The sequence below is a fragment of the Ixodes scapularis genome, unplaced genomic scaffold (genome assembly GCF_016920785.2).
Source record: "Ixodes scapularis isolate PalLabHiFi unplaced genomic scaffold, ASM1692078v2 PGA_scaffold44__24_contigs__length_19508400, whole genome shotgun sequence".
In the NCBI taxonomy this organism is placed as follows: Eukaryota; Metazoa; Arthropoda; class Arachnida; order Ixodida; family Ixodidae; genus Ixodes; species Ixodes scapularis.
Window position 1 is genome coordinate 11,413,035 of NW_024609873.1, and position 18,454 is coordinate 11,431,488.

Consider the following 18,454-nt stretch of genomic DNA (forward strand, 5'->3'; position numbering starts at 1 on the left):
GTGAGCTCTCTGTGTGCGTGTAGGCGTTGTAAAGAGAGCTCTTCGGTGTGAGCGCTCTTACCTTCACAGTGTGCAAACTCTTCGAATGGTTATTCAACAGGCGGCGCTGCGAGACGCGAGCCTACGGCGTTGCTTCAACTCGCAGTGTGGTGGTGTGGTTCTCAAAATGGGAACTTATACTCATTTTCATACATAGCATGCATAGCTGTCAAAGGTACTAAAGTGGTGCGCATGAAAATACAGAAGAAAAAAAAAAGTGTTCCTGGGCTTGTTTCATGGACGAGTGGTAGGGCTGCTCTGGCGATATCGACGTCTCGGCGGCAGTGGTCCATACCCACTAGACGCGCAGTTTTTTCTTTTTTTTTAGCCATTTTTGTGCAAGATTGTGCGCATTGCCGAACTGCATATTTCGATTCCTCCATATTTCTTGCTATTTATTTGTAAGCCACCGAGAGGCCACATTTCTACCATCTGCTCTGCCGCTTTGCAAGTGTTATTTGCCTCCAGCACCGAGTTATATTTTTTTTTCGTTCAGCGTGGAATGAGAAATGTCACTGATAGCAGCCTTGCCCCAAAATTTATAATAGGACGTTAATCGACAATAGTTGTGGCCTGAGCAGCTTATTTTGAAATAGCTGTCAAGGGTAGGGGTACTTGCGATGTACCTTGAGGCGAATGGCGTTGTGTGTGAATTCGGCATGCTTGACAGTCCCTGTGCTCGAAACGTCTACATGGCGAGGTCTTCGTTTCGGGGACGCCAGCTTGCCAGATAGACACTGCGCCTTGTACTTCGCGACGGTACGTGAGCACACTCCGGTGTTCTTACTGACCGTCTCCAGGACTTCACGACCGACTTCTCCGGGAAACGCGTCCTTGTACTCGCGTACACGTTGGCGATCACCTGCTTGCACTCTTTCAAGGTCTGCGCACAACGAATCTTTGAAAATATTCGAGAGGAGAGGTGCTTGAGCTTGTTGCGTAAGACGCCATCTTCTCAAAACCAGCCAGTGCCACACAACCCGAAAACCCGCAGCTGCTGCCGCACGGACGAAAACAAAAACAATTTAAAGTAGTTTACATTATCGTTTCCTTTTTATTGAAAAAAATTTGTGCTCCGTCGAAATCATAACACCACTATCAGTTCCTAGATCCATGGAGGCACCTTTTCCGACTTTTTTATAAGTGTTTTCGCAGGGGACGCACTATTTTATGGGGTGAACGTGGACACGGTCGGCGATGCAAACCGGTGCGCTAGCTTTGACTGCGTTGCATGCTACGTATGAAACGGAGTATAGTCTTGAATAAGCTGCTGCACCTTCACTCGCTCCCAGAGACGCACCGCACGACAGTTCTAGAAATATGTAAAATGCAGACTCAGGATTTGGTTTCGAATAATGTGCACGACGCGAAACTTGTTGAATCTCGTATAAAACGAATTCTCAAAACGAGTACTCGCAGGTGTAGCTATGTGGAAAGGTGCCCGCTTCTTACGGAGCGAACCCAGGTTCGATGCAAAAAATAAATATACGTTTTTTTTTTTTGGTTGTTTTTTTTACAGTTATTCTTGAGAAAAATGAATGTCGACGAAACTTTGTGCATTATTTTTTTTTCTTTCCTTTTTATTTTTTTTCACAATTATTGAAAATAAAATGTCGACAAAGCTTTGAACTAAATGGTGTCGGACTCACTTTCTAGCGGTGCATAGGGAAACAGCGGGGCTTGGGTTGCCGGATGGAAGCCGCGAAGCAGCATTCATACTTTTTTTTTCGGTAGGGCAAATGCTGCTGACCTGTGACTCCCGTTAAGAAGGGGAAGAGTCAAAACAGAGTCAAACGGAAAATTGACTCTCTAAGAGAGTCGTGAAGTGTCAAAGAGAGTCATGGAAGCAGTGACTCCCTTTGGACTCCTGTTTTCTAAGAGTGCACTACCACGTTTCAAAGCACACCAACAGGAATAATGGTGCGAGAATGCGCGTGCACAGAGAAAATAAACATGCGGTAGTCTTCATTTGCGTTGACACTGCTTTGATGGCCTGGTAATGGCGATCGAACAACGCTTATGTGTTTACCCCCCTATTGAAGACAAATGTACAGTCTTAGTCAAAAGTCCAGAGCCCATGACTGAGCGGTTGCTCCCACAGTGTGGTACTGCCATCGTTGGGGGAGAGTGAAGAGATTTGTAGCGTAACCTTCCCCCACACAACGTTAGAAGCACTACAGTACGAGAGCGAGCCTGCGCCGACTAGCGAGCCATGGGATCTGGGCTTTTGATAATGACTGTCGATAAGGTTTTCATATTCAAATCTAACCATAAAGTAGAGTACCGGTTCAATGTACTCTGATAATGGCAAGAGTGATTCACAATGTATTTCAATATAAAGATTTCTGCTTCCAGTAAATATATTCCCGTATTTGTGTTTGCCAATGTTCTCTTTTCGTTGTGTTTTATTCTCAGTACTTAAGCTGTCCTTGCAATGATCACAGAATTTGTATGCTCAAATACTTTTGAGGTACCTAACTATATTTCGAAGTTTCCACTTCAGATTAGAAGGAAGGCCCACTTGCAAATTATGAATTTATTGCCCTCGTGTCAAGAATACAGCAATTGTAAAAACGTTCTCTCAATCCCGTTTCGTCACAGGCTGGGTCACAAGCATGGAGAGTAGCCGCATTTTCTCTCGGTGTATTTCTTGTCGTTCCAGACGAATCTCTTCCTTTAGCTTCCTTCTGGCTGCTTATTTCTCTTCCTTTATCTTCCATTTGGATGCATGCCTTTCTTCCTTCAACTCGTCCTGTCGTGCTTTTCGTACTTCTCTTGCATCTTCAAGCTTCGCCATCTCTGTGAAGAACTCCTTCACATGCTCCGTGCGTGCAGAGTTCACCCTTCCTGAACGATGGGGGGTGCCTGCACTGCTGGCTGGTTTGGACGACTCCTCTGAGCTTGTGGAAGACGTGCTGGCTACGGCACTGTCGGCTGGTGTTGATATTGCTTGTGCTGCAGCTGCTGCTGCTGCGGCCGCCCTTGCTTGACTGCTTGGCATAGCCTTCTTGTGCACTGCCCCATGCACGTCCCTGATGATTTCCGGCTCGATGCTGTCGTCCATCATGATGATTCTATCCAGCTGGTCCTCGTAAGGAACGTGGACAGGTCCAACACCAGAACGACCGTTGTAGCTTAACGCTTGTCGCTGCTTTTGTATCGTCTTCAGCCTAGTATTGCACTGGTCTGGCGTTTTTTGTGACTTGAGTATGGTCTGCAGGACTTTAGAGATTCTAATAAATACACATTTCTTGTTTTTAAATTTTTAGAGATCTCATTTGGGGAAAGTACCGTTCCTAATAATCAAGCAGCAGCTTTGCTTCGCCAGGTGTCCACTCGGTATCTGAAAGAGGGCCGTTGAACAACTTACTGCATTACTTAGGGCTTGTCGTTGGAGTTAGTTTTCTACGAAGCGAAGCGGTTTTCAGCACTAGGTGCATACTCAATGATCAGGCTCGAATATAGAACGCTTGGTGGCCGTTTGCTTATCTGGATCTGTGAATGTGTACAGACGCCATGGCAACATGAGCCGACAGCCAAGTGCCACCAGCTTAACGCAGCTCAAGATATCAACATTCCATTTTTATTGCTCCTGCCTGAACTCTTCCGTGCCAGCTCATATTGCCGCGCCTCCACATTCTCCGTTCACGCAACACGCAAGCCCTGAATAAAAAGTTAAAATGAGGACATCATAGTGGGATCTGTCTTTCTCAAAGAAAAGTATATTTTGTAATTGGAATCTGGACATAGCTTTTTATGCAAACATGGACCCGACGAATCAATCTGCCCAATGTTCTGCCCTCTTTCTCTAGTCAAGCGGGGAAAAAAAGAAGTAGAATGACATCACTTACAGTCAGCATTCTTTGTTTTCTTTGGGGCTACCTGACCTTCCTCCGTTGAAGGCCCTTCCACGGGAGAAGGCATTTGGCCTCTAAGGCTATGCAGAATATTGTCAAATCACAATTTTAACAAAGGCTCCCAAGAACAAATTTCCACTGAATATTTTAAGCAAGTACTGCTTGTCACGAGCAACAGCAGCCTGGCTTAAAAGATCGCCAAGGTTTGTCATGGTATTTTGATTGAGTGGAGCAGTTGTGGCAGCATCTGAGTGAGGGAGATGCATTGGCTTATAAATTTGATCAAAGATTTTACCGCTGAGTAACCGGAGCAGGTACCGTAATATCGAGTACCAGAGAGGAACACCCATAGCATTTCCCTGAATCATCGACTGGATGCAGATTGGAGGTTGATCACGCTCAATTATGTTTTGATATTCGCCGTCCGATAATGCTGAATGGTTTCGGTTCCGTTGACCGAGTCACTCCGGACAACAAGTTACTGTAGCTGTGCATGTAGGAATGTATACATCTATGCGACCGGCCTTAGGATGTTGTTGTAGCAAAGGCTCATTTATGGTCTAATGAGCAGTGAGTCTCAGAGTTCTGGAAGTGATACATTTACTGTGTACCAATTTCATGGATGTACATTATGGGAATGAAATGTAATAACGGGAAAAGGAAAGAGGTTTATACCCTAGTTACACGGGCGCTTTCAACTGCCATTGAGTCAACTATCGTTGACTCAATCGCGATCAGCCGGAGTTACAAGCGGCGCCAACTGTCATCGAGCCGCTAATGACAGTTGAGTTCAACTGAGCTCCCCTACCTCAGTTCAACTGAGCGAACTTCCCCAACTGAGGTAAAATGGCGCCTGTCCGCGGGACCGCTGCCGCCGACCATCGTTTCCGAGGCACTTACTGTTTGGGAATGCAGGATGTGGCGCGCAGAAAGAATCGTAGCAGCAAAATATCCGGGAACGCATAGATGGCGTCCGAGCTGCCGCTAAAACGATTCCGGCTAGCCGGCAAGCCACCAAACGAGCGAAGATGGCGGCGGGGCCAGCAGTGTGAATGGACAAATAGTAATGGGTGCACCCATCGTAGCGGGTGGTAGCTAGCTCCACCTAGCCTAAAATATGCCCAACTTAGCCCTGAATTGGCTTTGGTACTGATGTAAACGCCGCTAAAAAGCAACAAGGTATTGAACATGATGTACGATATGCTTATAGTAAATAAAATATGTTTCTCCGAGTAGATTACTTTAACAATTAGACGGATCGCGAGGCACAATAACTAGTTTCGTTTTAGCTTCAACTGGGTTCTAGACAGCCGTGTAGCACCATCTCAGTTCAGTTCAGTTCAATCACAGTTGGGGCCGATAACTGTGATTGAACTCAACGACAGTTCAAAGCACCCGTGTAACTAGGGTATTACACGGCTACTGCTAGAGAGCGCAACCCTTTCAATCCGAAGCTTGGCTAAGCTTTCTGGTCTTTCGTGTTTGTAATCCCAATTTTGGTACGTTATTTGAAAGGTTTATTTGAAGTATAGAAAAGTAAAATAGGAATAACTAAAAAAATGTGACCTCAGGAACACGCAGTGCAGGAGTCGTGGCTGAAAACAATGTCTTGTGTGGTCTGCTTTTGAGCCCAAAAGACATACTCAAATTTTTCACTGCTTTCCGTTAATTTGGCCTATTTCCGCAGTCCATTTTACGACAGGAACACACGCGGTCATCCTGTATACGTGCGAGCTCCTTGCTCAAGCAGCAGAGCCACACACAGCACCATGCTGCAGGTGAACGAGTCTCAAAATTAAGCATGCACAATTGTTGGCCACATGTGCTAAAAGCGCGAGCTCATGAAGCGTTCGTTCGCGCATAGAGGGCGCCGGTCAAGGCTACTGCCCCGCGTGAGCACGGCCTCTACGGTGAGTCCGCGCTAAGGTGACACGAAGTACAGTTCTGCTAAAGTACATCCTAAGGTGAACTCTAGCATAATAACGTGAGCATGAGCATGTCGTTTAGTGGTCGTAAAACGCGCGCTCGTGCGCAGCAAGCACTTTGTGTTTCGCCCGAAAGTCATCCGCTGACCTCGGAGCACGGACCTCTGCCTTTTCGGCATCTGCAAAGTATTCGATTTAGTCGGGGTAAAATAACCAGGGCTGAGGAAATATATGAACCTATGTTTTATTATATCTCTTAGAGTGAACATCCTTTGGCTAGCATGTGATTAGCATCACCGCAGAAACAGCCCGTTAATATACTGTGTACACCTAAGCCTACACTTGAACTTGTCGACTGTCGATTGATAAGCCGACGGTTGGCTATTATATTTCTATTTGTAAGCAGCCTACCCAAAAAGTCCTCCTTTTTACAAATCCGAATTTCTTAGTTGTTATTCTTAATCAGGCGTGTAGTATTTTTTCTGTTTAGCTTTTTAATCTTAGATCCAGGCAATAAATATTTTTATTGACTAATTTCTTTATTGACAACAAAAACACTGAAATATCCTAACAAAGCTGCTTGCATGTAGGGTATGGCATGAGCCTGGCAGCAGTTAGGCTATAAAAATAAACAAACAAACAAAAAAACAAACAAACAAACAAACATGTTTTACTTTCGACTCAGTTAATCTCATTCCTCGAAAGTTTGATGCACAAAATTCATCATCTTCGGCCATCTTCGTCAAAAAGCTTGGCTCGGCATGTTAAGAAACCAATTTAGGCAGTTTCCTCAGAGGGCCAGCCATCGCTTCCCTGGTGGCACACTTAGTTCTGTGAATGCTTTTAGCATGTTCTTTGTACGTTCTTAAGTTCTGGAGATATCCTCTGAACTTCCACAGGACAACCCCAGAATGTTGGAACATTCTAAGAACACCCAACAGGCATTCACAAAACTAAGTACGCTACCAGGGTTTCACTCACGCCATATGTAAGGCGCTTTTAATGGACAAGCATCTTGGATATCATTCGAATATATTACATATCCTTTCCTGTTTCTTCTGGATGATAATAGTATTCAAAAAAAATAATAATTGCCTTTTAATAACACATCTGGGAAATAACAAAGCGGCCATGTGACAGTCCTTTTCTCATTTCGTAATCCAAGCGCTATTCCAAGTGTTATTTCCCGTAATCCAAGTGTTAAGTAAATTTCCCGTAATCTAAGTGTTCCCGTAATCCAAGTGTTATTTCAAAAACGGTATATTTGAGATATACGTAACCGTACCCAAAGACATTTATTGCACGCCTACTAATATTGAAAAAAAGCATTTAATTGCGTCGTCTTTTAGAGTTTCTTTTGCAGGTATCATAAGTATTAAGTAAGAAATCTGAGGCCCGCAAGAATCAATTTCATCTAAAAGTGTTATAAAAATAGTAATTCCTTCTATTTTTCTTTATTGTTAGATGAGAATACTCTGGGTTGTATGTCATTCGACGTCGCGAGTTTCAACTAGTTTCAAAACACATTTTAACATCAAACGTAAAAAAAAAGAAAGTTTTTTATTGCAAAATACGCACTAAAAATAGCCTGGGGACAAGCCGGAACCAAAGATTGTATTCAGCCTGGAAGGGCCGAGCCTCTGAGGTCTTGCCCATTTTAGAACAAGATGACGTAACCACAACGGACTTTCCGAATATTAGAGGGCAAGAAACGTCGTGTCCCATTTCGTAAAGCGGTTCTTACGAGCGCAGTTCATCCTTTGGCAACAATGCGTGGGATGAATGAGTCAAACCTTCGGCCCCACGACGTCCCGAAAACAGCGACATTTGGTAACGTAACCCTGACGTCACATAGTCATCGTCTTCAGTTTGGCCAACCCCCAAAAGTATGCGCGAGCTTGGTAAGCTCGCTTCTTGGTATAATGGCAGCCTTATCGCATCAAATCTCGTCACCAGGGTGGTGAATATACAAGACTACGCGAGATCTCAAGTCAACCAGAAGAGAACGAAAAATGTGCATACGTAAAATGCAAAAATGAAAACAAAACAGGGGGTCAAGAAAAAAATACCCAGAATTTCCTTTCCGACTTTATTTTCGCCATTCCTTTCATAGAGTTCGTCATGCATTAGTGAATACAGGGGCCGTTACCAGACAACAAAACAGAGAAAGAAAAAATAATGCGACGTTTGCGTGGACACGAGAGGAGACACCATAAATAGAAATTGAATTTTCTGGACACTCTCGCTATTCATTTACTTTTGAAGATGAGGCCATTATATCAAAAGTCACGTTAAGAAGTGTTTCTAAAGCACACTGCCAAAGGAATATTTACTCTTCGAGTAGCGCATTCATTCTTAAAAGGATTCTGACGCCACGATTTCAACCGGAGATCACAAACTTCTTTTTATTGTGCGAAAACACTTATTTCGCTACATGACAATTGAGACAGGGCGTAGTCGGGTAAAGTAACTATTTAGTGTTTGAACAGCGCAAAGACGACAGGAAGATAGAAGAGAAGAGGTCAGGACGAGCGCTGACTATCAACTGATGCTATTTATTCAGAAGAGGATGAAGTGCGCAAGACTCGAGAGTGTCAAAATGCGTTTTTTTTTTCATCAGACACACGCGCGGCAGCTTTTTGCACGGGAATGGCCTGTGCCAGCAGGCGTCACCTTTTCTTCAACCGAAAGCGCAACCAGAAAACAAAAGAAAGAAAAGAAAAGAAGGAAAGAAAAGAAGGGAAAGGAAAAAAAAAAGAAAAAAAAAGAAGAAAAAAAAGAAAAGAAAAAGGAGAAAAGCACGTGCTGTAGTTTGCTGACCCAGGCGTGGTAACCTTCGCCACCTGGAGACCATTGAGCGTGCGATTGCCGCCTTTCTTCTTTTAGGAGCCTTTGTGTAGCTTCTGCGCATTGTGATGTCCAGCGGTCTTCGCCTGATGGTGACCAATGATCTTGGAAAGTGTCAACTAAGCTAAGGCCTTTCCGGCACATGCCTATAGGTTGCTCTTCAAGGAATTCTATTTCTTTGGCAAGCAAGGTTATTGATGGAGAGCTGATGGCTCCTTCCCCTCTTTTGTATATCGAAAAGGCCTCGACGATCTCCCGCGTCCTAAAGTCGTGATGTCTTTTTAGGATGGTACATTGACCGAATAAAGGGGAGCACAAACAGTCGCTGCAATGCCTAACCAAGTTACTGCCTCAGGTGTTTCCGATGGAGGTGGCATGTTCCCTCCGTCGATTATTGATACATCTTCCGGTCTGCCCAATGTATGAACGACCGCAGGAGAGAGATAAGTCATATACAGCACCTTCTGTACATTCCGTGAATTGTCTCGCGTGCTTCTTCCCGCATGGTGTTTGGGAGATGGAGAGGGATGTAGAATTCACCTTTTTGCACATCCGGCCAAGCTTGTTGGGTGCCGAAAACACGACTCTGACTCCTACCTTGGCTGCAGTTCTTTTGAGGATGTGGGAGATTCCATGAAGATACGGGATGACTGCCGTGGGTAACTTCTCCTTGGTTACGTTTTGACACTCTCGAGTCTCGCGCACTTCATCCTCTTCTGAATAAATAGCATCAGTTGATAGTCAGCGCTCGTCCTGTCCTCTTCTCTTCTATCTTCCTGTCGTCTTTGCGCTGTTCAAACACTAAGTATGAACCAACTAGCCCAACGCAGTACCTTGTTAAAGTAACTATGATGTTGAGTGTTTTAGAAAGTACGTTTTTTCGGCAACAGATATACAAGGAGTGTGGTGTCAATGAAGTATATCCGTAGCCCAAGCCGCATCATAAAAAAAAAAATCACCACGATATGACATCTCAAGGGAGAGTGATGTACATGGATTCGAATGAAGAGCGTACCCCCGTATGGCCTGCCGTGTCAGATCCTGATCTGTCAAGAAATCCACCTTCTCTGCCTGTAAGAAACAAGCAAAGACCGAACTTTGTTAGGGGCGGTTTCACAAAAGGCCTATTTGCATCCAGTGGGCTGCGTTCCATCAAGTTGATAAATAGCGTCTATCATCTTCAACATTAGTTCACGGGAAGATGAAGGGTTTCTGATGTCGTCCTTGGCGTTCGTGAAACACACAAGCATTGCGAGTTGCTCCGTCGACGACGGAACTGGGTAAGTACAGGATCGGGGATGAATTTAGGCGGCATAAATAAATTCCTACTCTTCCTTATTTATTATCTCTCATTTCGAAGTCGCCTTGAGGGAATCTGAAGACCTTTCCATTCCAGTGTGTGCACGATCGGCGGGTAGAGGGCGCTGATGCACTCGCCGCCATTAGGTTGCTTCAATTTGATTGGTTTCGGTTTCCATGTGCACGCGATTGTTAGCGTATCATGCCGTTTTCGCTCAATTTTGAAATACAAATATCTGCCTTGTAGCACACAGTGAATGAAACAATAGTACTGAACAATTTGGCGAATTACGAAGTCGTTTTGAGTCTAATTTGCGAGCTTTTCCAGGAACATCAGATGCGTCCGATTACGTGCATTGTCAATTTCAGAAAGGTTCGCAGGTCAAATAACTACGCTGATGCAGAGGGATGATTACCGCCGTCCACGGCCGTACCCGTGGACACTAGATTCTAAAAAAAAAATTACAGTAGGATGCTTAAGACTGCTTACATGTAGGAATGCGAAAGCATTCCTACAAAGCAGTGCGCCCCGCTGCCCGCGGCCGACCTATGCGCCCCGCCGCATAGGTCGGCCGGGCGGCACGACATGGCTGAACACAAAGCGTAGAACACGTCATACAGTAGTGCACTGGGAGAGGGAGCGGGAATTTTCCGCTTCCCCTCCCCCCTCTTCGGCCACACCCGACACGTGACCCTAGAGAGGAGAGAGAGGTGGCCGCGTGCTCGCCACCCTCTCCCTTTTACCGGGCCGCAGCGCCAGGAGAAGGCTTCTCTGTGGGGTGGAATTCCTTGGAACTATGAAACGTCGCGGCGAATGGGACTTTAGGTGCCGTTACACTCAGCCAATGGGACAGGGTGCCGTTTTTGCGGTTTCAGACAACGCCGGTTGCGTTCCATGGGGCAGTTAAGGCTGCGGTCCCACGGCAGCCATCTTTCACAAGGCGTTAGTTCAACCAATAGATGGCGACACGCACCCGCGGGGTGGCCGAAACATTGGTTCACAGCGGGATGGCTCGAGCACCATCACGTTCCCCTCGTGGCTTGCTCGCGACGCTGCCAGCTGTGCTCAGCTAGCTCAAGTAGCGTGGCCCAGCAAATGGATGTATGCGAGAATGTCAAGCTGGGTATAAATTGCTCTATGATATAGGGAGATGCAGTTCGGCGGTTGTCACGGGCTTTCGCAATACATCTTACCAAGAAAGAATCAAATGTTGATTGACGTGTTAATATTTTATCAATGAAAATTTCTTCTGCAGGAATGCACGCTCAGTAGACTCAATCTTCCAAGACACCGATGGAAGCGGACGTCAAGTAAACTGCTTCGCGATTTGCGCTACTTACCTCACGATTTTAATGACGACTAAAATAACGTCACGAAATATTGTGTTTCACGGGGTCCGGAGCAGAGTTGTACGTAATCCGTTACAAGTAACGAAATTACTTGTAATCCCTTACATTTATTTGTAATTTAGTAACGGATTAATTACATATTTTCTAGAGTAATTTTAAAGTAATTCCGTTGCATTTTTTACGCAACGGATTCCTTGTAATCCGCTACATCTTTTTTTTTTGTCAGAACCAACCCCCCCCCCCAATTCTAAATAAAGTTTTTTTTGTTTTTTTTTTCATTTTGTAAAGTCGAGCACAGTGACACTGTCACGCGAATCGACCAGCGCAAAGAGAGGCTTGGCACTCTTCAGTGCCGCAAACCCTTTTTGTGCAACACCAAGCCCCTGAATCTATCTTTATTTAAACCCTAACATCAATGTCTGAAAAAAAAGGGGGGGGGGGGCAAGTCATTTCCGCTTTTTTTTTTTGGTTCCTTTGTTTTTTTCTTTGCGACCGAAGACGGGAAGAGGAGGACACCAAGTGATTGTGCGCCTCTTCGAGAAGCTCGAGGCGGTAAGTGCACTGAAAAGAATTAAACCCTTTTTGTAATGTCACAACACGAGACAAAGCTCCGTCTACCCTACCCTTTTTGTGAGTCAGCTTTTTGCGAGCATTTATAAAATGGTAATAGACTTCCTTTCTTCTTCTTTCTGTTTTGCCCCAGGAGGACGCATCTTATCTCAAGCAGATATTTTTACAAATAAAACATAATGGTGGCTGACTAGACTTGATATTCTGGGCTTGAGGAGAGAGTGAAATTCGTGAGTGGGGCCATAGCGCGGCTTACTTAGTACTCTACCCTTTGCTGCCCGTGGCATCAGCGGACGTCTGTCTGGAGAACACCGGAGTAAACTGCAGTCGGTCCGTGCTCCGTGCGTTTTTGAACGGTATCAAGAAAAGTACACACGGCAAACGTGCGTTTACATTTCCTTGTTTTAACCGACGTTCTAAATAATTGTTGTTATGAGTGTCCTTCTTTTTCTTTTTTTACTTATATTTATATACTGGAAACTTTTTTTTTTTATTCACCAACGTCCCAAGTGAGGCTCAAACTGGTTCAGAACCAAGGGAACAAGAAGATCGAGCCAAACCTTACTTATTATTTATTTATCCCCTTACTGTTACAACTATGTTTTGCTGTTAATGACTTCTACAGCTTCGCGATTTAGACAATGGAGGCTTTTAGTAGATGGGTCCGATGACTCCGATAATGATGTCCGATACTTCTCCGCCGTCTTTGCGTATGCATCATATCGTTATCGGGTACCGTTATCGCGAGTATCGGAGGTATCGGAAGGATCTACTAAATCTCTCGAATAGCATGGCAACGGCTGCAACGACGAAGCTTTGCTCTACATTCAAGGTAAATAGTACTCCCCTTGCTCGCTGAAAAAGCTCAATGCAGAGCATGAAGCATTTGTGAGGAACAATATGGCACTCCCATCCAGTGCCTCAGCTCAAATGGTGTTCAGCGTAGCAGTCGACATATTGAGTAAGAAATAACGCAAAATGCCTGACGAGATTTCCGAGAGCCAGCTGTTGCTCAAAATACTCAAGGTCATTAAATGGAACAGGTGGCAACAATAAGAACTTGAATAACCCTCTTCTTTTTCTTTCTTACTTGAGGACAATAATGTTAAAAGTAACGCACGAAAGTAACGGATTACGTTTTGGGGTAACGGTCAGTTGCTTTCATGGTAGGGTAATTGTAATTGTAATAAATTACAATTTAGCCTCGAGTAATTGTAAATGTAATTCCTTACTATTTTTCAGTAACGTGTACAAGTCTGGTCCGGAGGATGTAGTAAAGGCTGTTACATTATAGTTCCCAGAAAACAAACACCGTTGCAATATGTTCGGAAATACCGACACACATAATGTTGTAAGTACAGCTTAGGAGGAATATGATGAAAACCATCAGAAGAAATAGGAAGACGTTTATTTGCAATGAAGACGCTATGAATGAACGGCGTTCAGCGACGGCAAGTTATGAGCGTTCGGGAATTTATAAGTTGACGTGACTGCTAACTATGGACATGGGGACAATGAAGACCAGTTTTGTCAGGAGATGGTGTTGCGGTGATGACCTCATGTCGGACGAATCATGGCAGAAGTACAAGCAAGTTTCTTCGCAGCGAATGGTAAGTGTCCAGTGTCAATTGCACAACACGTGGCTACGGACGTTGTCGAAGTTTCGCACACTTACCGCTTTCGGCGAAAGTCCTGGCACCTGGGCTAACTTTGCGGAAAGACTCGAAGTATTCCTTGAGTCCAACGCCATCATGAACAGTAACTGAAAACGATCCACTATTCAGTCGGTGGTTGGCGAAACGTATCCACATCTGCGGAGTCATGGGCTATGCGTACTCTAAGTGGCTGGAAGTTTACACGATGCCTGCCACGACGTCCAAACACGTCATTGACGTTCTACGGTCTCTTTTACCTACTTTTGCCCTACTGAAAATACTTTTCTCTGATAACGCGCCAAATCTCGCTTCAAACAAAATAAACAAGTTTTTGAAGAAAAAACAAAAAAACCGGGATTAGGCGCATCACATTAGTGCACCATACCATCTTGCAACTAACGGGCATGCAGAACAGATGGTGTGCGAAACAAACAAAAAAAAGCCCTTTTGAAGCTTACAGAAGAAGCAGTTCAGTGAAGAATCGCCCGGTTGTTCCAGCAGCACGCGACGGTCTCATCTTACACGTTAAAAACACCCGCCGAAGCAATATTCGGCGGACGAAGAGCCACACCCCTCGATCTCATGATACTATGGCTTACAAACGAAGATCGAGAGATTCCCAGATCGGGAGTAATTGCAGTTTATTCGGTCGGACAACTGGTCTACGTAAGGAATTTCAGTGGAAGTCGGGCCTTCCATGTAAACCTTGAGCGGAAAAGGCTCCGTGTTGGTTCACCGGAAGGTGTCATCTCTCTGAATACGTTGGATATCAATGCCCTTGAGTGTAAATATAACAAAATCACAAAACTCTCTTTGTGTATTGTGTAACTACCCTTGTATTTCATAGTAGAAGCTATGGTGGTGATTTGAATTCCTTTCACACCAGACTCCTTTTTCTTATTTTTTGCCTCATACTCCTTTGCGGTTTAAGTATGCTTCAAGAATCTTTTGAAACGGGGACACTTTACGTCAACGAGGCCATTTGTTCCAAGTAGTAAACCAGAAATACTGCTAAAAATCCATCCCTCCTCTTAACAAATAAGCCGCACTTCTGCACAGTGCAGTTTTCCTGTTCCACGTACAGTTGTAAAGCAGCATCCTCATTGATTTGACCATATTCTGTTGCGGGTGAAGAAAGTCTTTGGGTACACGATACTTGAAACAAGTCTGCCCTTAGCGAAAACTAATACGTTTGCAATATACCACATTCTAATTTGAGTGTATTTGAAATACAATTCATAATTGTAAGTACATGAAAAATACACCGAAAATATAAACTTCTTTTTTTGTTACTTAGTACTAAAATATACTTCTAAAAATCATTTTAAAATACCTTTACTTAAACTACATTTGAAGTTCCCTTCATGCGTTTTGAAATATGTAAATACTAAATTAATAGGCACAAAATACCTTTCACATATATTTCTTGAAATATTTATTTAATTCATGCAAAATATACTCCAACCCTAAAAAAGTGGAGCAATCAAGAATCCGTGCAGAATACTCTTAAAATACCTGAAAATCGTAAATACTGTTGTGTTGTACTCTAAGTACCTTTTGACTGCAATACTTTGGTAGTTTGACTTAAACTACCAAAATATTTAAAAGCTCCCCTTCTGAAGTTCACTTCAAGCAGATATGGAGTACACTGAAGCGCCTAAATACATTTGATTAGTTTGGCAATTGAATTGCGCAGCATCGCACTGATAAATCAGCCCAGTTTATGTTATTGTTTTCTTTTTTCTATCAAGAACACACCTGATCAGTTCCTTGCACACCAATCACGAACGGGGTTCGGGAACTACAACCACAACATTTGCTGATGCTGGAAAGCTTCAGCAGGTGCTGTGAACAGATACGTTTGGCGTGGTTTTGTTAGCACAATGTTAGTTCACTGAACGTGTATACTCACCATTGTACGTGATGTGAATAGTGACTTTAATACAGTGACATTAACAACCATATTAAATAGTCAACTACTAAAAAGGAAAGGCAAAACAACTACTGTAAAATATTTATTTTTCGCGGGCTCAATATTTCGCGATTTAGGTCAAAGTTGGAGTTTTGGAATAATTCGCAAATTCTAATTTTCGCGACGCGCTGGGATCGGAATATAGATTTTAATGTTTTTACATTTTGCCGGAATTGTTCACGGGACCTATTTTTCGGAATTGTAGGCGATTTGCCAACTTTGCGAGAATTAGGTCCTCACGAAAATAAAGTCGTTTACAGTATTTTAAAGTGAAGAAACTGCCTTGATTCGCTTCGCCCTGAGTGGTGCTACGCAGAGAAGCAATAACATGTATTTTATGAGCCGTTTGTGTGGATATTGTTTTAGGGACTGTGCCGAATTGTTATTAGTTGTACCAATGCCTTTTAGTAAGAGATATCGTCCACGAACTTCAAAACACTGTTTCCCCCTTGACAGACTCCCGAGGAAAAGATCGAATACTTGTAACCTTAATAAGCGCAGAGGTGGTCACCAAAAAAATTATTACCTTCAATATGTAGGCTATATAAGGCTCTAGAGCAGTCAACGGGACTGTGAATGAGCTCTTCAGTGCGTCATGGTGTTTGTGTTTGTGTTCGTTTCTAATGTGGCTTTGTGAGATGTATTTAGTAGTGCCTTCAAATACCACAGGGACACCATTTGCTGACAAAATCGAAAATAAAAAAAAAATTGTGTAACCGGTTTTTAATCCACAAATGGCATCTTGAGTGTGAAGGAATAATATTTTTGGTATATCTAAAATATTTTTGATTCATATTTATAATGTATTTTGAATACATCACGCGCGTATTTCGAATGCGGCCAAAATAATACAGAATAAATACAAAATGAATATTCGTACTAAATATATTTCAACTTCGTTTGAAGTACGGCCTCTTTTTGCTAAGGGTGGCACTGTACGTTGTGGTTCGACACCCACTAATGTCGTCGTCCTTATAGAGCCTCATCATTTAATCATTACCTCGTCACCTCATATTGCTCTTCATCAACAGTAAGTACAATAGGCTACCGCCATATTACAATCCAAGCGTTGAAAAATTGAGTCGTTCAGTCCTTCAACAAGTTTATTATTTATATAATCTTATTACGTTACATTACCTCGAGACGATCGACGTCCATCGTCGATCTTCAAATACGTATACCTGTATATAAATTAAGGCCCCTTCACACCATGCATTTTTCTCGCGCAAACATTTCGCGAAAAAACGTTTCGCGACACTAGATGCGCGAGAAAAATGCATCGTGTGAACGGGCCTTTAGACGCACAAGGGGGGGGGGGGGGGGGGGGTCGGTGGCCGAGTGCATGGCCTATACTCGGCGACAACTTTTCTTGGCAATGCAGAGGAAGTTGACGATAGCCCACGCACAGCCTTATCCAGCGCTCAAAATTGGATAAAAAACACGTGCCTGTACTTTCCACTGCATTGCCAAGAAACGTTGTCGCCGAGTATAGCGCGCACCAGCTCGGAGCACTTGGAGCGAAAGCTCCCGCTGCAGAAGCCACTCCGCCCCTGCCCGTTTCGATCTGGAAGAGCATCGTACCGGCGTGCGGTCGTGTATCACTACTGCGTGGTGCACGTTAACACTGGTTAAATTGCTCATCTATAGCTGAGAGTCAGACGCCCACTAAGGCGGACTAACTTCCGGCTGTATAAACATACACACAACAATTTGCAATTAGACGCATAGTAATAAAGAGCACGGCGTGCCGCCTCTTTTCTTTGGATGCCTTTTTCTTTAAACCAGCGCAAGCTCGCGCGTTCTCCCTTTTGAGACGGTTAGAACGGTCGGATATAAAACCCGCGTTTCTCCTACCCGGCCGCTTCCTCCTTTCATTATGTGTAGTTGGTTATAACTAAATAAGCTATCATAATGGTGCATTATTCATATTTACTTTCAGTTTCACTCAGGGAAAAGGAGTTTCGCGGGAACTAGAGCAAATAAATTAGCTGCGCTTAGAGTATCGGCACTCTCTTCCCCGACAGTGTTGTGAACGCCGCCATTCTGGTGCTTGTGCAGAGCAGGCGCAACTGCCGATCGTTATGATTCAAAAGTGCAACATCCTCAGCATTAGATTCGGTGTTAGAAAGCTCATGTAATTTTGCTTTGCTTTGTCGCACACTGTTTAAAGTGGAGGACGGAAAAGCGTTTCTTGTGATTTCAGATAGAGCTTCAAATAACTGGCAACCATGATTTTAAGCCATAATATGGCCAAGTGTCGCTACTCTAACGCGTAGCTTACTTAATGACACTATTCATGCTCTTGTTCAAAAGGCTTGTAATGCCTGGAGGTCCATGACGTAAGCCCCGTGGATTCCACAAGCCACTACCTTCTTCCTCATTGTTCCCGCTTCTGCCAGTAAATTAACTACGGTTCAGAGTAACGACACTTGGCCATATTGTGGCTTAAAATCATGGTTGCCAGTTACCTGAAGCTTTATCTAAAATCACAGGAAACGCTTTTCCGTCCCCCACAAATGTGTAACAACCCGCGACAGAGCATTGCAATATTGCATCAGCTTCCTAGCACCGTGTCTAATGCTGAGGAAGTCGTACTTTTGGATCATGACGACCGGCAGTTGCGTTTGCTCTGAACAAGACCCAAAATGGCAGCTCCCAAAACAATTTTGGGGAACGGAGTGCCGGTGCTTTAAAGCTCATTTAGTGACTCTAGGCATGAAGTGAACTCGGGTGTATAATTTTCCTCTTCGTCTTTATAGTTTATTGATTTCAATCATAACGTATAATGAACACATTATATCACGCTACGCGTGTGTAATTAGTTGTCTTAGATTTATTAACCTGACCCAGTACTTAAACCATTCTTTTATCGATAGTAAATCTTCCTATATCTTTTTTAAATGTGAAGGTAAAAAGACACGGAGATTGATGATGATACAG

General features: G+C 43.8%; 1 pseudogene; it reads right to left on the reverse strand.

Annotated features, from left to right (window-relative positions):
- Positions 1 to 2,620: 2,620 nt before the first annotated feature.
- LOC115327146 lies at positions 2,621 to 3,301 on the reverse strand (annotated as a pseudogene).
- Positions 3,302 to 18,454: the final 15,153 nt, after the last annotated feature.